Here is a 21,679-nt window from a genome sequence, read left to right on the forward strand (position 1 = left end):
TCTTTCTGTTAAGGTCATAATTCTACAAAACCAGAAACCACTTCATTCCGTGCAGATGCTCCCTGAAATACAAAAATTATACCTTTGCTTCAGCCAATCAGGGCATGTGTTTAGCATGGCTTGACTCATCCCAAAGGATGTGCAGCCCCAGGGCAAATTCTAAATATCTTTAATACTGTCACTTTTTTAAAAAGTGACTTCAATTTTCATGCTTTCATCACTCTCGAACTGCGCTCCTAACAATTATCATGCTTTCATCACTCTCAAACTGTGCTCCTAAAAGTGCTTCTCACATTTAAACACCCATTTATATGATCTCTGTCACCTCCTTCAAATCACTTCTAAAAAAATCCCACTGTTTCACAAAATTAAACTTGTCAGTGCTTTGATTTCATTTTTACAAAAACAAGCTCCTTATAAAATGGGAGAGCTATCCATCAAAAAATGCACATAGAGAACATCTAACTCTCGAAGCAGAGGGGGTACAAAAAAGGCCCAATCCTTGTCCTTGTTCAGAAGACAAGATTACACAAATAACAGACTCCGGACAGCATATACATAAGGGAAAAGCATATATGGTCAGGAGAAATCTGTCATCCATTCAAGAGAGACAAGCACCACAGGAGAGCGGGAGAGCGGGTTCTTGGGCTGCTGTCTAAACCAAACTTCTGTGCTAGTTAATCCCACTGTCTAAGATTAGAATAACATTTTTGCTACCCTCTGCCGAAATTACTCTGCCTACCAATAATTCTACCATCATCATTTCTTTTGAATGTATATTATCCTGTTACCATCACATAGATTACAGCTAATGGAGCAGGCAAAATTTGCCAGGCTTCGCTCCCCATGCTCCCCTACGAAGGCATCTCTTAAAGACGGGTAGTGTAGGGCCCCAGAGTTAAAGCAGCTAAAATTAACTCTGCTTTCAGTATCTTCAACACACAGTCTGGCACTAGCAGAGATAAATTACTAATCTGGGGTATGCTTTGCAGGCTCACCACTTTACTTGCCTTCCAGCTTTTTATCATCAATAAATGAATTAGTTGACAGTGACCTGCAAAACCAAAGTCATATATTATAGTCATTTTTAGAAGGAAATTCTAAAATGAAACGGGTTAGATGATTCATGATTCAAAAATCTCCAAATAAAATTCAGAATGTTTATAAAATTAATAGTCAAATGTTGACTACAAGCCAGTAACACACCCGACCCTCAGACTCTGGAGTCCCACCACTGTTTCTAGTCCCAGTGTGGACCTTACTAGCCATGTTTAGCTTTGGGTAAATTGCTTAACTTTTTTATACCTGTTACCTCATCTGGCAAATGGTCACAGCAACTGTATCTACTTTAGAAGATGTTTGTTTGAATTTAAAAATCCATGTATATAAAGCATTTAGACCCGTGCCTGGCACACACAGGGTACTCCTGCTATCAGGATCACCCCAGGCACTGAGCTGGCACCTATGCAGGACAGGATTGCTTCTCTTCAAAATTGAGTACCTGAGATATTTTTCTATTATTTTTCAAATTCCTTTTCTATTGAGTTTATTACAGACTATTGAACAGAGTTCCCTGTGCTATACAGTAGATCCCTGTGGTTATCTACTTTAGATACAGCAGTGTGCGGATGTCAACCCCAGCAAAATGGAGTACCTAAGATTATACAGAAACACCTATTAGAGAGAGGGAGGGATGGAGATACGAAGGCAGTGACTGGCAGACAAATCTTCAACTGTGTCTGTTAAGAGTCCAGTGTAAGTGTAACTTTCATTACAAAAGACTGAACCACTTGTTCTAAGAGCACTTATTTATTTATAAACATTTATTTATTACCCGCATTATACCAAAAAGGGTTTATGGAAGCATACAATGAAAAAATACCAACTAATAAAACGAGACCAGGGAAATTATAAAAGTTTTTAAAAGATCAAGAACAAAGGAAAAGCTGAAATAAGAGATGTGCTAAATCACGGTGTCCTTTACTGAGATTAAGCTCTAAAATCTGAGAGCTGCCACTGATTTTAATCTCCAGGGACAGCCCCTACAGAGACTATACAGTGACTCACGGTATAAATGAGAAAACATTAGTAGAAAGATGACATGAGACAGGGACTAAGAGTTGCCAAGGAGAAGGTGAAGTCAACTTAATGACACACGCAACAGAATTTTAGAAAGTCATTAAGTAATGAGACCCATGAGAGACTTAGTACCAGGTCCTGGCCCTACACCAATACACACCCCTGCAGCCAAAAACGGACAAGTCACAGGCAAACAAGTCACCAGACGACAGACTCAGGGACAGACTCCTGAGTGATCGAAAGGCAGACTGCATCAGTAAATAGTCACACGGAGCTCTGCAACCATACTACACAGCCACAGGAGAAGCTGCCTCAGTGAATGCATTTCTCCAGCATTTAAAGGCCTTTACCTTCCTCACCAGCCAGTTACAAATATGTGCAGCGAAGTGTCTCATCCCTACTCAGCTGACAAGTTCTATTCCCAACTTGGCATGCTTATGACTCACGGGGGGTTGGGGGAGGGGAGTAAAAGGCAAGTGTAAAACAAAGAAACCAACTTGAATTTAGACTTGAGTTGATCAAGAATGAGGCATGTATTTCTGTCTAATTAGAATACCTTACAACAAAGCAAGAGAGTACTCCTTAAATGTATAACAAACCCAAAACTCTTTGAAATAATCTGAACTCTTGTCTACATGTCATGTCCTTAAATAGACATGACACCAAAAAAACATCATGAGCCTTCTGTAAGGCCAAACCAGACAAAGCCTTCTGAAACGGTGCAGACAGCATCGTCACTGTGAAGCCCAGAGAAGCGGGGCATTTCCCAGTTCCTTTTCCAGGAAAAGGTCAAAGGAAGAGGCTTAGCCCCTACTTATAAAAGTGAAAGTGTTACTCGCTCAGTTGTGTCCAACTCTTTGTGACCCCATGGATTGCTGCCCCACAGGCTCCTCTGACCATGGGATTCTTCAGGCAAGAATACTGGAGTGGGTAGGCATTCCCTTCTCCAGGGGATCTTCTGGACCCAGGGATCGAACCCGGGTCTCCCGCACTGCAGGCAGATTCTTTACAGTCTGAGACACAGGGGAGCCCCTCTTACAAAAAGATGTGTATGAGATCATTTCATAAGGAGGTAGATGTCTCAGCCTTTTTTACTCAATTCTTCTATCAGGAAATTCACGTGCCAGGAAAGGAAATTCACTTTCACCCCAAAGAACTGGGCTTTGTGACTAGTGAAAAACAACAGGGAAAAAACGCTACAACTTTAATGAGAAAAGTTTCTAAGAGAACAAAGTCACCTCTGACACTATGTTAATCAGTCTGGCATCCTCTCCCTAATATATTCTGTTAAATAATACAAATCTTTCCTCCTCACCCCACCCCCAAGATTCTGAAACATTCTTTACCATGTATAACTGACAAAACAAGGCAAACAGGTCACCTCTTTAATCTGAAACCTCAGTCCCCGACAGAAATGCACACAGACAGACGCATGCAGGTAAGAGACAAACTGCGAGCCGGGGCCGGGCCCTGAGCCGGCCCAAGCCAGGATGGGCTGCCCCTGTGCTGCGGTACAAATATAGAAAGCTGAAAAGTGGAGCAGCAGCTACAGCAGAACAGATCCTGCGCCGTGCTCAGGGAGGGAGGAGCAGGGACCTGAACAGCTTTATCCATACATGGTTGCTGAAAGGGGGCCACCAGTGAAAGCCCAATTATCTCACACACATGCATTGTGTTCACATGCTCCAGACAAAAAACAGAGGCAACACAGGCTGCTACTTGAAGAAAGGTTTGAGATTCTATTTCAGCCAAGGAACCTCCCAATAATTTCAGTCACTTATACATCAAGAATCCCTCTGCCACAGGAGACAGAAAAGACACTGTGAGCACTTTAGTTGGTCAACGTCTTACCAGGTCAACAGCAGCCACCACAAGGTTTAATTCATCATTTAAATTCTGGAATTTAACATGCAAAAAAGGTTATTCTGCATCTGTGTGAAGGCCCCTTGGCTGGTGTCTTCAGAATGAAAGTCTCATTCCAACTCTCAAACTAGTTTTGGGTCTCTTGTTCTCTTCTGATTTACAAGTTAAAATAAATCCTGATATAACTTTTACAATGTATAACTTTTAAAATGTATTTCCCAGGATGCTGGCTTATATAATCAGACGTCAAATGTTTATGTTCTAAAAATTATTCTGCTTGGAACAACTCATTCACATTCATCTCAATGTAAAGTATATATGAAAAGCTTCATTTGTGGCCAGAGTGAACGCTCCACAGATAAGAAATGCATGGTTTGAAGGAAAAAAGGGCGGGGGGTTGGGGGGCAGAAAAGGAAAGAAATGCATTGCTCATGGCCTCAAAAGATTCTGTACTTTAGCTGTCAATGAATCAACCAATATTTAGTGTGCATTTTAATATCTTTGATGACAAAACACTTGCTAAGTCACCCAGTCATGAAGGGGAGCTCTGGAGAAGACAGCATTGCCTAGCTCCTCTCTATCACTGAAATGCCTGCTTTATGCGTGCGCACAATCCTCCAGCTTATGGGACATAAGAACTCAAACATACTGGGTAGCACCCCAGCAAAATGCTTTCCCTAAAACTAAAAAAATGAAAACCCTTAAAATTAATTGGTCCACCGTAATTATTTACTTTACTGTATTTCATAAGTAAACTAACCATTTGAAATCTTCTCTGTAAAAAAAAAAAAAAGGAAATCTTCTCTGTGCCTTTTGTACATAATTCAGTACTGACAAGCAAAAGGCCCAATCACAGATAAACCGATCTCTCAATCCCACCTCCTAGATCTCCTAGTGCAAGGCAGAGCCTTGTCCATACCCTGTTTGATGTGCTTGAAAAAGAGCACAGCAGGATTCCAGTAGTAGAGGCATTCCAGGCATGTCCCACAAAACACAGATGTGCAAGTGTTCAACATTTTATTAAAAATCTCTGAGCCGTGTTGGTGGCTTATACATTTAATTTATTCTGACCGGGCCTGTTACAGCAACTTTGATTTCCCAAAGCAACTTTCATTTCCCAAAACGTAGCATACTATGGACTGATAGGCTACTTTCTGGATGACATCATAGCTTTAATTATCCATTAAGATTACTTATGTAAAAATAAACACAATGCAAAACATCACAACTATATATACCAAAGGTGATTAAAGTATAACCACAAAATCAACATGGCTATACACACCTATAGTTTGGCCTTTGCCAAGTCATTTCTTTCCTGATACCCACATCCTCAGGTGAAAAACGGCACTGGGCCAGATCAGCACTCCGTGTTTAGGGTCCACAGACCTACAGAATTCCCGGGTATTTCACAGATTCCATAAACTTCACCATACTATGCACAAAATTTTACATACATATGCAAAAAAATTTATGTACTTAAATTGTATTTGTAGGGAAATAGTTCCATAGCTTTTTACCAGATTATCAAAGGGGGTCTATGATGCAAAACAGGTTTAAGAATCAAAGAGCAAACAATATATAGTTTGTTACATCTAACATCCTGTCATCTCCTCTTCTACTTCCTAGTCCAAAAAGAATCTTCATGACTAAACCTAGTCAAGAATAAACAAGTCACCCTGGCCAAGAAATTATTCAAAATAATATATTCCAATTCAAGCGGAATCTGAACTGTATGACAGACTAACATCATACTTCTTTTTTAAAAATTCTCAAGCTACTGTAAATCAGCCATACCTCAATTACTAAAAAAAAAGAAGTCTAGTACAACAATTGGTTCAGGAAAAAAAAATTTTTTTTTTCCCTAAGAAAATTTTACCACCACAGCTTATCACAGGAGGCTTACACAAGAGTGGAATTCGGTAGATGTGCTTAGGGTTGTCCCACCAGACAGGTCCTCTCTTACCACGTATACTGTTTTTTCTAAGAAGGCAAGGCTTCCAGTTTCCTACTGCTAATTCTATCCTGTAGCAAAGTAACAGGAGACAGTCAGAGAAAAAACTAGAGCATGGAAGATTGGAATAAAGGAGACTGATAACAGAGAAACAAAGAAGCTACCCATCCTGTCAGCAAGAGGTGATACCTGAGAATAGACACCGACTAATATCTCAATTTGTAAAAAGTGTATTAGATCAAAGAAAAAGCTAGCCTACCTCTAAGACAATAAAAGAAAAAAAATGTGTCTGTTACTGAACCATTTAAGCCTGAGATTTTTAGGTTCTCATGGCAACCAAAGTCATCACACTGCACATACTGTATATAAAGCACATATTTAGAGGCTTAACTAGTAAACTCAAAATGTGACATATGTGCAATGTGGGCGACAACATTATTCTGGGAACTTTAACTTTAAAATCTTCCAACTTTTATTTTGCAGGCTCAAAGATGATATAATAGAGTCAACTATGCAGAAGGTGCAAGCTCAAGAAAGAGGTACAAAGAACATAAATAGAAGCAGAGAGATGAAAGACAAGAGAAACCAGGCTATCACAAAGTTCCTGAACATGGCTCCTCCCCCACTGTGAATCAACCTGTACATGGAGGCTTAAAAAACAAGATTGCTAGCAAGGACATATATATCAAGATAGCATTGGGGACAGGCTTTAACGTGGGCCCAGTCAAAAGAGGACACGGCCACAGAGCAGACCACTTGGTGAAGCGGCACTGACTGCGAGGCAGCCAGGAGAGACTGGCCACCTCTCTCTCTCTCTTTAGGAGCTCGTGGAATACGGCTGTTTAGAATTAAGTAACGTCAGAGCCAAGAGGATGGCTGTGGGCAATGGGAGCAGAGATCAGGGCCAGACCTTAGGAAGAAGGGAGCAAGGGAGACAGCAGCCTCTCATGTCACACCATTTCTCACTAAGGAACCAAGTAAAGATGCAACATCTAGTTTCCTCATCTAGTAGATGACCCGTGGGAGGGACACCCTCATCTGTTTGCCCACAGGAATGCCATACATTTCTCTGCAAAGACCTGAAGGTGCTATGAATGCTACCTACCTTAAAACCATTACTTCCATGCCACTTCTGTTAGGGTTAAATTACTCCTACTTTTTAACAAGAAAACAGATAAAAACAGCTTAGGTAAGGTACACAAACAATATCTTGTCAGAGCAGTTCACAGATAAGCCCATTTTCCCCCTTAACCCAAGGTAAGAACTTCTAAAAGGAGACACTGAACTTACACGACTGATTAACAATTAAAAATTTACTACCACATGAAAAGGAGTGGTTATAAAAATAAATTATTTCATTATTTTTATGAGTCTGAGCCTCTAAAAGCAACAAAAGCAAAGGAAAACGGCACGGAATTTGGGGCGTGGATTCAAAGTCCCGCCCTGACTTACTACTTGATAGCTGGATGCCCCAAATACGTTACCCTCCTCCCTGAGGTTCCCAACGCGAGCTCTCTTGTCTACAACATGGCACAGGTGCAGCCATCTCCCCCACCCCCCCAATCCTTCTCTTCCTCTCCTCCCTCCTCTCTCATTCCCCACCTCCCACCCAAAACACGAGGTCCAACAGCTAGTCTGTACCACGACACTGTAGTCCAGCATACTTTCTTATCAAGAAAAACTGTATGATGAACTTTTACGTAAAAACTCACAGGTTGAATTAAGAACCAGAACCAACAAAAATAATATGTTTTGGAGTAAATGAGGGAAAAGGGCACTGGGTTGAAGCTGGGACTAGATATGTCTCTCAGAGCCAGGTCGCACCTACTAATGACTAAAATATTTGATTACCTTAATTATCTTGGCTGCATAACCAAGAGGTGCTGGTGGTTATGAAATTCCAGAATATTAAAAACTCAGCCACATTTTCATTATAGCACTCTCTACTGTGTTGAAGTCAAGACAGCAAAAGACTGCCAACAGCATTTTCACTTTAATTTTCTGGTAAGACAAAAAGAAAAATTAACACTGGAGCCAAATTCTCCATTTTTAGACATGCTAAATTCTTCGAGGAAAAAATATCCATGGTTATAAGAAACTGAAATCATTTTTGTGTACTTTATTAGAAAATATGCATTTATGCTTTGCTTAAAAGGTATTTAAAAAAACAAAACCTCAGGCTAATAATCTTAAATGTTTACCTGTTACTACCCTTCCAGTAGTTAGGAAAGAAGAAAAGTGAAATAAAAGCTGAAGCACTTACTGATGGGACATTAAATGACTGGCATATTGAGCAACAATGATCCAGAAAACAGACCTAAAAAAATCCTTTTTTGGTACATGCAATTAATAATTACCAAAATAATGTTGGTTTTGAGTCCAAAACTCACTTCTGTGTAAATGAATCTACTCCAAACAATGACAGTAATGGTCACAAATGTACCACAAAAAAAAACCCACAAAACACCTTGCCTATTTAGCTCTTGATTTTGCTTTTAAAATACTTTGAGGCCTCTTTTGAGGCCTTCTGAGAACAGCAGAACTCTTCAGCTCACCATCATTTCATCTTATTAATAAGCACATTATAAAATACTTTAAGCTGAATATAGCATTTATCATCTCTTCCCTCCCAGCTGTTAAAGGACTAACTTGTTCCAAATATGGCATTAGTCTTTTCCAAGTTCTACGATTTAGGCACGACATAATTCTTCAACAAATTATTCTGTCTTGTCATGACTGACAAGATGACTTAAGTGGAGATAAACAGGCTAATGAAAAACATTCAGGTCTGATTTTCAATTGCTATTTTGTAAGGGAGAAAAACAAAGCTTATAGCTTTAAAATGGGAAAGCCATGTAAAACTATCTTCTCTTCAAAGTCAGGAAGTGGGGCTTTCGCTGACTGGACAGGTAAACCCCAGCTGAGGAAAGAGGCAGAGGCCACCTGCTCAGGATGCTGTAGGAGGGATTCCTCTACTGGGTGGAAGACTTCCCTGCATGCCCTCTAAGGTCTTTTCCTAACCTCAGAAACTGAGACTTGGTTTTTGAAAAGTAGAAGCAAAGCAAATGTGATGTGTAGGCAGAGACAGCAGAACAGCGCTGGAAAATTAGAAGCCATGGGCTGGAACCCTGCTTCCACTTCTATGTGAACTTAAATAAGGCATTTCACTTTCCTCTTTGCAAAATGAGAGGCTGAGAGAAGAAAATGAAGATCCTAACATTCTGAGCCTACGGCTTCCTCCTATGCCTGCCTCGGCCACCCACCACCTTCCCACTACTGCACCTTACCATAATTAGGCAGCTTTTTAAAGCATCTAATTAATGGAACACAGAAATTAAAACCTTTAACTTTCTATTTCTGGCTTGTTGCAAATGTGCAACAGCATTTTACCAAGGAGTAGTTAATGCCACACAGTTCTTGATATACTGGCTTTTCTTGAACTCCAGTGACAGTTACAGTGACAAGTTGTAAGCAAGGAGGTTGTTACCATGGGGACCCATTAGGATTTCCGGGGGTGGATCCGGCAGGCTTTTCCCCCTTTTGGTCAGAGCATTTTTTGATGGTCTGGATCTAGCAATTTAGAAAGCCTCATCTAATTTTTCTTCGGCAAGGTGCCTTTAAGAAATATAGCAGGTCTAAAAGGGTTATTTTTAAGTAGTTTGCCAATCCCATCACCACAATCTGTAATCCAGATTAATTCAGTAGTTTGCAAGCTTTAAAAAGAAACCGGTGGCGGGGGGGTCCTTCCCTGATGGCTCAGTGGTAAAGAATCAGCCTATCAGTGCAGGAGACACAGGTTCAATCCCTGATCTGGGAAGATCCCACACGCCATGAGGCGTCTAAGTCCATGCACCACAACCACCAAGCATGTGCTCCAGAGCCCAGGAGCCCAAGAGCTTTGAGTCTAGAGCCCCAGCTCTAGATGGGAGATGCCACCAGTGAGAAGCCCATGCACTGCAACGAAGACAGAGCACAGCCAAAAATGAACACACATTTTTTAAAAAAAGACTTGTAAATGTATCCAGAGGCTATTAAAAAAGGCATGATATAAACAATAACGATAAAATAAACACTGGTGTCTTTCTGTGATCATTTCCCATGTAGTATACAATTCTGACAAAATGTTAACTGTTTCAATGACACTCTTATGAGTTACATATATTCAAGTTTTAATCTCTCTATTCATACGAGCAAATAAACACAAGCCCACTGAAGTCTCAATGACCTGTGTATGCTGTCATTTCTTTCCAGATCACCACACCACATGAACTGTATTTAGTATTTCCCCATCAAGACTTCAAAGTTCTCCAAATCAAGATTGTTCTCAAGAAATCTCAGCTTCCCTACACGATTATGTCAGAAATACATCACACAAAATAATTATAAAAATAAAACTTATTATAAAATAAATCACACTGATCAGACCAGAACAGAGTTTAAATTGCAGGTCTGCCTCCAAAACTGCTGTGTATGGACAAAGGGAGATGAACTGTCACTCCCAGCTAAATGTGTGTTGGGGCTCAGGTTCCCCCGAGACCCATTCTATTAGAAGATACCTTAAGAAAGATCATTTACAAGGGTAATCTGTGGATCTGGTTTGATCAGAGAAGTGGAGCCGTCAGAATTCAGAATAAAACATTTCTCTATGTCTTACTGAGCCCAAAGCAAAGTTACACCAGACAAATTAACATTAATAAAAAGGAGCACTTGATTTCACAGTAATAGTCTGAAACTTCACCTGCCCGAGGCCCGAGGCACAGTTATCCCGAGAGCCACAAGGTACTTGGAACAAAACTGAAGACGTGTCTCTGTACTCACAAAAATCTTTCCTTGATCTCACACTAATAATTACTGAAAAACCTAAATATAAACACCACTAAGATAAAATGTGTTGAAACAGAATTCATAACCTAAAAAACAAATTACAAATTTACAAGTCTAAAGAGAAAAAAAAAAAGACCTAAGAAGACAAGCTACACTGTCAACTAAGAGTAAACAACAGGCATGAAGATATCCCATAGAAACGATCCATCTGGTTTTGATACATTTACTCACCTAAGCTTTCCTGTGGCAGGTCCAAAAGGGTTATTTTTAAGCAGTTTCCCAACCCTATCTCCACAATCTATAACCCAAACTATTTCAGTAAAGAAGTTTGCAAGCAAAAAAAAAAAAAAAAGACTTGTATCAGGCTATTCAAGAAACATGGCATACGATACAAACAATAACGGAACAGGAAACATGGTGTCTTTCCATGATCATGTCCCATAAACTTTAAATAGGAAGAGCGAAGGACAAGCCCAAAGCATAGTCCTGACACATTAGTTTACTATCAGACATCCAGAAACAAAAAGAGACTCAGGTCACAGGACTTGAGAAGAGGCAAACTCTTGGGTGCTTTATTTGTTTTTACTACTGGTTTACAATTTCCCTGATTTTATTTTTAAATGCATGTCTTGGCCCAGAAAAGCAAGAGAGCATAGACTGCCAACAGTATCAGATTCTCCTTTTCTTATTTTCTGGAGCTACAGAAAACAGAGCCAGAATCCGGGTTGTCAAGGAGCCTTCTGATTCTGTCCAGGCAGTATACGGTGTGAGGTTTTAAGATACACAAAGGCTTTTATAGTATAAATCTCAGCCAACTTAATGTTCTTTCAATGCAAAGTGGCTTATATTTTTCCCCCCAGAAAACTCTCTGGAGCTTTAAGGTACTGACAATTTTCAAAAGACAATGATTTAAAGAAATGGATCACAGAATTTCAGTCTTAAAAGTTTTCTTCCTATTTCTAATCCTTAGTACTGAACTGTGTCAAACATTAAATTGTCATTCGATATACAGTATTTCAGCATTTATCGATTACCTACTTTGTGCAAGGGCCCTATACCAGTAAGCACTCTGGACTGTAAAAATGTAAGCGTCTTCTATGAACAGCACTTGGTTCAATACTATACACATGCTACAGCACAATACGAAGGCATAGCATTATTTAGGTTGTATTCTCGACAATTTGGGCTTCAAAGTAAAATAATGACTTTCAGCTTTTCCTACCCTGCACATCTATATACCTTCCTGGCTGTATACAAATCCACATTTCTTTTTAACTCCTGTTTTAATAGTATAGAGGACTGTTACATTTCTCTGGTGTAAAGTCTTTCAACTTAACAGAAACCAAATGATCGCACAAGAAAAAGAAATCAAATTAGAAGCATTAAACTGTCTTTCTCAGAGCCTCCCTCTCCCCCTCATTAACACTGCTCAAACAGAAGAACGCCACTGTGATGCTCCCATTACAGACCATTCATGAAGTTCCCAACTGGGCTGAGACCGGCAGACTCCATCAACTGGGCACACAGCCACTCACCATTCCCCTTTGTTTAGAGTCTCAACTGCCGTTCAACCCACGTTATTGTGTTCCACTCAAGTCCATCAACTTTCTTAAAAGAGAAAACAATCAGGAAACAAGCAAATGTATTATTTAACCAGAAAATGAAGAAAGGATCTAATTCATATGCCTCACAAAAAACTCTTTAAAAATGATGGCTCACTTTATATTTCCTATCTTAAATAGCAGTATTACTTTATTACCAGTCTTACATGCCTAAAAAGACCCAGTTGTAAACAAATAATCATTAGAAACTTGTTTTTAAAGAAAGCCCAAGCCCTCAATCTTGAGCTGGCAAAGCACCAGAGAGAAGCACTCTGCGCCAGAAGGGACAACACAAATGCATGTCCACACTACACAGGTGGAGAAGAAAAAACCCCAAGCAGCCTGGGGGGGCGGGGGGCGGGGCTTGGAGGGGAAAGGGCAATATTCCAAAGAGCATGATCCTAGGTTTGACTATCCTAAAATTCAAATGACTTTAAGAAATATTAGGCAGAGCTCTGTGGTAAGCATCTTAGTCAAAGCTCTTTTGGTTGTAATTAAGGAGAATTTCCTCCAAACTAGCTTAAGCAAAAAAGGCACTAACTGAAAAGACAGGACCCAAAGGCAGGAAGTGTAACAGGGCCATACCTGGAGCCTTTACACACCCAGGCTCCTGTTCCGCAGTCTGTCTCCTGTCTCCAGTCTCTCTCTCCAGGGCTGTACCTCTCCTCAGTGCTTCCTTCTGGATAAATCTACTTACTTCTCCCTCCCTGTACTGGCCTTCGCTGCTTCCACAGATATACGCCTGTCTCTCTCCAGGGCCATCTCTCTCATCAGTGCTTCCTTCTGCATAAATCTTAGCCCCACCCCCGACCCCCCCACCCCGCCCCGTACTGGCCTCCCTGCTTTCACAGATACAAGCCTGAATTTGGCAGTACCCTGGCATCTGCTTATCTGTTTCAAGTTCTCTGAATTCAGGTGGACCTGTTTGTTCCCTGAAGGCATGAGTCTCAGTTCCAGTCTCAAATTCCTAGGAGAAACTGATTTGCCCAGCTTAGGTAAGTGCCTGCCCGCGGTCCAGTAAACTGTTAAAAGAAGAGCTGGGTCACAGAGTGTAGCCAGGGTAGGGACTGCATGCCTGACTCCTCAGAAGGTGTGTAATACACTAAACAAGCAATAAGGCAGTATGCATCCTCAAAAAAAAAAAAAAAAACACTTAAAATCTCACTGAAAAAATACATGAATACTAAATAATATCCTATGACACACTCTAGAATGAACGGACAGGAACAGCTCCATGACAAGGAACAAGGATCAGCTGTGCACTAAACGAAAGACGGAAATAGAACCAAGTTCAGGGAAGGGCTGAGGAGCACCAAACACAGCGCCTGCTCCTCTCACTCTGGCCATATAGCTAAGAATTAGGAACCTAAGGAATAGTCTTTTACCACATAAATATCTTCTGTGAAATATCCTAGTTGAAAGTGTGCTGTAAGGTTTAACAAAACAGTGCTGTTTCAAAGTGCAGTAGTAACCCGCTAGCTGACGAATGTGGGTTATACATTTCCAAGGTGCTTGTCATCACCCTGACTTCCTTTCACTCCCTGGACCCCCTAAGATTCTTGCCCAGGCAGCCAACAGGACAGCACAGGTGTCTCACTGGTAATATCCCACCCAACCCAGCATGGTTAACACACAGACAACTCAGGCTAAGCTAGGTGCTAGTAGTGTGGGGGGAGGGGACTGGAACAGAAAAGAATGTTTCCCACATACAAAAGCTATAAGCACAAAAAAACTGGAGAAAGCCTAAATTATTTGTACAAAACAGAAACTAGCAAAAACTTAACAGATGTCCAAAATATACTGGGTTAAAAAAGACAGTCTACTCACAGTAGACTATTAGTTACCCTACATTATCACCAAAATATCACACATTCCCACATGCCAGAGCTTGCTTCAATCTCACAAGAAACAAAAAGGTACAAAGAACAATGAGAAAGTGGTGACAGTTTCTAATTTACTGATTCCTTTGCTGAAGAGTAACAATGCTATGTAAATGAAAACCACAGACCTATCAAAATTAAACGTCTAACACTAAAATCCAACAGCTTTAGAACCAAAAAACTTCATTTTGTATAATCCCCAAACTAAAGACATTTCCCAATCTGGGAATAAAATTTCAATGGAGTTTCAATGTGGGGGGGGGAGTGATATTTAACTCCATTTTTTCAAAGCTGAACACAGCCATGGAGATCAGAAAAAGCTAGCGAACAATTCTTTCTAAAGCCACACTTCTAACCTACAAACACATCCCAAAAGAGGCATGTTAAAATCAATTAATTGAGATCCACTAGATCTCACTGCCGCCTCCAAACCAGAACTCACCATCCCTCTTCATATTTTCTGCCACATTTTGTAAGTGAAGTAAAAGAAAAATCAAAATGTTACAACTCAAATGCTGTTCTAAAAGTGAGTCCATTTCTTGTAAAGTGGGGGAAAGGTCAGCTGATTGAGGGTTACATCAGAACTTCACAAAGTTCTAAGAATTAAAATGCTTTAAAATTATTTAACGTAAGATACTTTATACTCAGTCTCCCCAAACTAGACTTTCTCATCTCTTGAGCATACAGTCTAATTTTAATGTAACTTTTATGAAATTCATGTTCTCTGTATGAAAATTTAAAAACAATGGCAAGTATGAAGAAAAGAAAAACTGCTCATGTCCCAATGCCCAGAAAAAACTTTGGTATTTATCCTTCTAGCCTGTGAGGTAACATTTTTGAAGAATTAAAGATTTCCTTAGCAGAAAGAATGTGTTAAGTTAATGTGGAGTTCATGGATATAAAACATTCTTGAAAAGCTTTACAGGTCTGGAACTCAAAGAAGTTAAAAATAAATTTATGCTCACGGCTTCCACAGTGTAGCAAGTTAAACAGTAACTACAGAGCACGGGAATTCCCTGGCGGGCCAGCGGGCCAGCGTTTAAGGCTCAGTGTTTCCACTTCAGTGGGCCCAGGTTCGATCCCCGGTTGGGCAACCGCAACTAAAATCCCACAAGCTGCAAGATGCAACCCCCAGGAAACCCAAACAAACTACACAACAGCTCTGTTGATTAACTGTTAGGAAACCAGTACTTGAAGGAGACTCCAACTGCTTCAAGGCAAGGACAAGTTACAATTACAAAGATCTCATCAAGAAAACCTTCTTCAGTAAATTACAAAGCTCAGATAAGGATTCTTGATACAATAGTTTACTAAGCAAATAGCTACAACCAATTAACTCTATCATCTCTTCCTTCAGTCGCTCAGTTGTGTCTGACTCCTTGTGACCCCATGGTGTTCAACACACCAGGCTTCTGTTCTTCACCATCTCCCAGAGCTTGTGCAAACTCGTCCATCGAGTCGGTGATGCCATCCAACCATCTCACCCTCTGTCATTACAACTCTAAATATTAGCGTCCACCCTCTCTACAAGCCTAAAACTACTTATCTATAACCAGGTGTCCCTAGGGCAAACCCAGCAATACACGCATTTGTATTTTTCAGTTTTCTATGAACACAGCAGACTCCCTATTAGCAAACTCCACGTGAAGTACACAAAGGGAAGACGACAGGAGACCACCCGACCCGAGCATTCCACAGGGAGCCACGAGCTGAGAGCTTCCAGGAGAGGACACGCTTCCTAGCCAAACGATCTTATCCCTAAGCCACAATGAGCAAAGCAAAGTGCACAACAGACCATACCTAAGCGGGGAGAGGAAAGGAACACTGGCAGTGGCTGCTGTCTATGCACCGCACACCGAGTCATCCTCTCTGTGTCTTTTATTTGGCTTAACTGCATTACTGACCAACGCATAAGCAGTAGGCCCATTTTTACAGATGAAAAAAGGAAACAGCATTATCAGCACTGTACCAGGCACTACTCAGCGCCTTGCTTCAGTTATCTCAATCAATCCTCACATTACACTCCAGGTGATGTCCATTTTAAAGATGGCGGGGGGGGGGGGGGGGGGGGGGGCGGAGCCCAGAAATGTTACGGTCACACAGTGATATTACCAATTTAAGGCCCAGAGCTGGAGGTGTCAAACCTACCCCTGCCAGGCTCTGCTCATAAACCCTATTCAAGTCACATCATTCTTTCCAACCACAGATTTCAAACCAATTTTAAAAACTCAAAAATCCTAGAATCAACTCTCAATTATGAGATTAATTCTCCACGTTTTGTTAAAAAATTTCTTGTTTTGGAATACAGTCAATATTTGCTAACTATAAATGGGGTAAAACCTTTAAAAATTGTGAATCACTATGTCGTACATCTGAAACATATAATACTGTAAATCAACCATACCTCAATTAAAAAATTAGTATAAAAATTTTGTTTGTATTTTATTTGCTCTTTGAACATTTCAGCAGGCCATGGCACCTCTAGGAAGAGGTGTGCAGGTAAATACAAGATTGTATTAATAGCAATCAATTAGCAGAATTTGTAAGTTCTGCTAAGAAGGCCTACATATAAAGTTAATTCTTATTTCAAACATATAGTGAAATACTTGAACTTCCATGATACAGTCTACTTTTAACTATTACCAAAAATAATCAAGAATCAAAGAATAGTTCTGAACAAAAAAATGGTTCATATTGTTTGAAAGAGAGGAATATAAGGGGCTTTCCTGGTGGTTAAGTCATTAAGAATCCGCTTTGCAATGAATGGGATACCCATTTGATCCCTCGACCAGGAAGATCCCACATGCTTCAGAGCAACTAAGCCCAGGCACCACAATTAGTGGGTGCTCTGGAGCCCAAGAGCCAAAACTGTTAAAACCTGTGTGCCCAAGAGACCATGCTCGGCCACTGGGAAAGCCACCGCAACAAGACGCCCACACACCAGAATTAGAGAGTAGCCCTTGCTCTCTCCAACTAGACAGCTTGAGCACAGCAACTATGACCCTAAATAAATCATTAAAAAAAAAAAAGACGTATATAAATTCCTCGCTAACACTACAATAAAATCCCATCCATCAAGTACTGGGAAGCCTGTAATATCTCTTTAGGACAACAGAGTTGACCAAATAAAACTTCCAGTTCATCTCATGTCCCAAGAATTAATATTAATCATGCTCCTTTTGTTAGTGGAGAGGAAGAAAAATGAAGTTGGAGGCTACGTCCAAAAAGCAAAGAGGAAAAGTAGACAGTCAAGCAGCTCAAAATCAGTTATGAACCTCCAAATAAATAAGGAAAAGCTCACCTTAAGAAGAAAGTGAGAATACTCTGAACATACAGAAACAGACTCGGAGGCTTATGATAACCTTCAGAAGGCTCTTATCCTTAAAGTATTCATTATTAATTCTAAGTAGGCCATTAAATGCCAGGTTTATAGACTTTACCTCTACACAATATGGAATATCTGGATATCAGTCCACTCCTGTAACAAAGAGCACTCATATAACAGTTTCACAGCAATAGCAGAAATTTGCCGTTTCTTTCTCTTCATGCGATACTTTTTCTGTACATATAAATCACAAATTAGAAATGATGCTGATAACTGTGATCTGGGTTACTGTTACATACTTTTAAGCACACTGATATGTTCCAATTTTTTCAAAGATCTGAGGGAATCTGTGGACATCCCCCTGTAATTGGCAATTCCCATGAAGAGAAAGCATTCTAACCAAATCAAGAGCCTTTATGCAGCACTAAGAGAGGGCAAGATACCAAGATGAAGGAGACGTCCCTGACTTCAATCAGCAGAGGACTTCAACCACAGAAAGTCCTAATACCTGCTACACATGGACGAACCTTGAAAACTGTGCTACATGAAATAAGCCAGACACAAAAGGGTAAATATTGCACGATTCCAATTACATGAAGTATCCAGAACAGGTAAATTCACAGGGACAGACAGTAGACCAGAGGTTACCAGGAGCTAGGAGGAGGGAGCAATGGATGGTTATTACTTAATGGTTACAGATTTTCTGCTTGGGTTGAAGAAAACACTGGAAACAGGCAGAGACGACGACTGCACAACTCCATGAATGTACTTAAGGCCACTGCACTGCACTCTTGAAACGGGGAGAGCTCCCGAGTGGCCCAGTGGTGAGCATTTCGGGCTTTCACTGTTGTGGTCCCTGTTCAACTGCTCTTCAGGGAACTGAGATCCTGCAAGCCAAGTGGCACGGAGCAGCCAAAAAAAAAAGGTTAAAATGACCTCAACCTAAACCTATAAAACTCGTAGAAGAAAACAGGGGATAAGCTTCAGGGCACTGGACTGGGCAGTGGTTTCTTGGATGAGACACCAAAAGCACAGGCTACAAAAGCAAAAACAAATGAGACTCCATCAAAGGACACAAGAGAATGAACAGGCAAGGGAGAAAGTGTGTGTGAATCGTACACATCTCTTAAGGGCTAATATTCAGAGTGAATGAAGAACTGCACCTCAACACCACCAAATGTTTTTAGTTTTTTAAATGGCGTTTCTGCAAAGTTGATACAGAAATGGTCAACAAGCATATGAAAAGATGTTGATCGTTAGTCAGAAATGCAAATCAAAACCACAGGGAGTCCTCACACCCGTCAGGATGACTACGGCCAGAGAAGAACCCTGGCAGTCCAGTGGTGAGGACTCTGTGCTTCAGCAGGGGGGCAGGGTTCAGGCTCCGGGGGAGGACTAGGATCCTGCATGCCCCATGGTGTGGCCAAAGAAGAAGAAAACAAATGCTAGGGAGCATAGGGAGATATACGGACTCTTGTGCACTGTTTGTGGGATGGTGAAACGGTGCAATAATTAAGGCTCCTCAAAAAACTAAACACAGAACCACTATATGATTCAGCCAATTCACTTCTGAGTATTATCCGGAAGAACTGAAAGAAGGATCTCAAAGAGATATCTGCACATCCATATTCACAGCAGCACTAATCATAATGGCCCAAAGATGGAAACAACTTGTCTTCATTGACAAATAAATGGACAAAATGTGGCATATTCATATAACAGGTTATTCAGCCTTTAAAAGGGAAGAAATCCTGCCATGTGCTACAACACGGATAAGCCTTAAAGATACTCTAGTAAGTGAAAGAACCCAGTCACAAATAGCCAAATACTGTGTGATTCTACTTATAAATCGAAAAGTCGTCAAATTCATAGAAGTAGTAAGCAGAATGGCAGTTATGAAAGGCTGGGGTGAGGAGAAGAGGAAGAAAATGGGAGTTGTTTAATGGATATATAGTTTCAGATTTAGAACATGAAAAAGTTCTGGAGATCTATTTTCCATTAATATGAATGTACTTAATGCTAGGGGCTTCCCTGATGGCTCAGTGGTAAACAACTCTCCTCTCTGCAGAAGACATGGGTTCGATCCCTGGGTTGGGAAGATCCCCTAGAGGAGGAATTGGCAACAACCCACCCCAGTTTTCGTGCCTGGGAAATCTCACGGACAGAGGAGCCTGACGGGCTATAGTCCATCTGGTTGCAAAGAGTCAGACACCACTTGGCAATAACAAGTTAATGCTACAAAACTGTACATTCAAAAATAATGAGGACGGTAACTTTCAGGTTATGTGCTTTATGCCACATTAAAAAAAAATGATTAAAATGGCAAAACTGTATTATATTTTATCACAATTTCTTTAAATAATGTAATATACTAAAACTACGAAATTGTATAGTATGTGAGTATCTCAATAAAGCTGTTAAAAAAAAAAAAAAAGCAGAGGAAACAGAGTTTAACCAAATTCTATCATTTGCTGGTTTAAGAAAAGAGAGCAATTTGTTGGAAGTATCCAGATCCTGGAGCTCAGAGAGGATCCTATGCTTCTGCTTCCTCCAACTTCTTCACCCCAGCCTCCATATGACAGCCCTTTTCTTGCCCCCTCCAAGGCACATCACCACCACCTTCTAACCTCCCAGTTCCTTATTATGTATTATGTCTGACCTCACAGGAAAGTTAAGTTAAAGAAGCTACAGTGGCAGTCATAGCAAAGGGCACAGAATTCAAGACTCAGATTCTACGTTCAGCAGCAGAGCCAAAATATTTAAAAAAAAAAAAAAAAAATCACACAGTAGACATACAATAAATGTCAGGTCTCTGCCCTTCCTCTCCTCTCCTTCCAGCCCAGCATGTCTAAAAGAGCAAATGCTCAGCTCCCGTGCTCGGATAGCCTCTGGCCTAACTCACATGTGCTGGAGCTATAAAACACAGAATCATTTAATACGTAGTTGTTAATGCCTATCATCTATTATTAAATCCTGAAAACACATCACAAAACTATTAACTAGGATAAACCTATTTTGATAAAATAATAAACTTTTCTACTGCATATAAAAAAAGATGGTGAGATGAAGACTAAGTATTACCAACCACCTCCGAGCGGTGGAACTAAGGGTGAAGCGCTCCCTTTCTGGCACATCTGCGTTTTTAATGATGCATCTGGAACTTCTGCAATAAGAAATGTAACTCTCAGAAGAAGAAATCATTCTGGCTTAAAATTTCACTGTCTGCCTCCGATACCATATTACTGCCCTGAAGCTGAACTGGTACCATGTGAAACAGTCATGATTCCCTACATTTTACAGATGAGAATGAACTGAGGCTCAAAGCAGAGACGTGGTCAAGGCTGTAAGGCTAGTAACAGAGCGGGGATGCCAATTAAGGCCTTCCAACTTCAAGCCTTTCCGGTCCACCACATCTCAAAGAGCACTCTGCATTACTGCTCATTTTATATATATATATATATATGAAAATGTATATATTTAATCTATGTTTAAATAACACCTAAGAGCAGGTGCTACAGAATCTTGGGCAAGTAACCTGGAAACTGAGCCTCAGTTTCCTCATCTGAAAAGTGAAGTGGTTGGAAAAGCTATTCTATCTCACCAGCTCATCTAGCCTCACCAGTGAATGGATTTTAAGTCTAGATACCAACTGAGGAGAAGAAAACCCCGTGGGCAAAAATGAATGAATAGTTGGAAAGAAGCTGAGGCCTGTGCTCTGGGTCAAGGGCCATTTTTCAATGGAAAGAGGCTGTGGACAGTCAAGAGCAAAGAGCCCGCTGGGGAAACTCAACTTCCTGGCTGAAGCAACAGCTGAAAGCTCCGGCTTTGCTTCCCTACCAGCAATGCTTCAATCTTAGCTAACTTAAGAGGAGAAACCGCAGATTTATAAGTAAAGTTAGAAGAATGTAACAACACAGCTGTAGGGGAGGGACCTGGAGCAATAGTTTATGCACGCTATGGCAACTGGATTATTTTCCAAGTGGACTCGTGAATATTAAAGTGGAAAGAATCTTTGGTGGTTCTCAGAGACGACCCTTCCTCAGCGAGAATTTCAGGAGAAACTGAAACTTGGCAATACCCATCGGAGAGATGTCACACTTGTGGAAAAGGTGAGAGAATCCAACTAAAGCCTCTTCAACCTACAGAGCATCAA

The 21,679-nt window shown here is 40.6% G+C and overlaps 1 protein-coding gene across 50 annotated transcripts in view; it reads right to left on the minus strand.

The window, feature by feature from the left end:
- CELF1 (CUGBP Elav-like family member 1) overlaps positions 1-21,679 on the minus strand; it is a 65,108-nt gene that overhangs the window by 42,267 nt on the left and 1,162 nt on the right. For 3 of the 50 annotated variants that reach the window (XM_086341613.1, XM_086341635.1, XM_086341648.1), the window contains exon 2: positions 21,605-21,665. The exons of 46 other annotated variants lie outside the window; for them this stretch is intronic. The gene's annotated coding sequence lies outside the window, so the exon portion shown is untranslated. Of the gene's footprint in view, positions 1-7,747; positions 7,898-21,604; positions 21,666-21,679 lie in introns of those variants that run through there. One more of the 50 variants, XM_086341647.1, reaches the window with a different exon arrangement.

This window comes from Bos grunniens, chromosome 15, assembly GCF_055505025.1.
Source record: "Bos grunniens cultivar Pamir isolate PY7600 chromosome 15, Bosgru_T2T1.0, whole genome shotgun sequence".
NCBI lineage: Eukaryota > Metazoa > Chordata > Mammalia > Artiodactyla > Bovidae > Bos > Bos grunniens.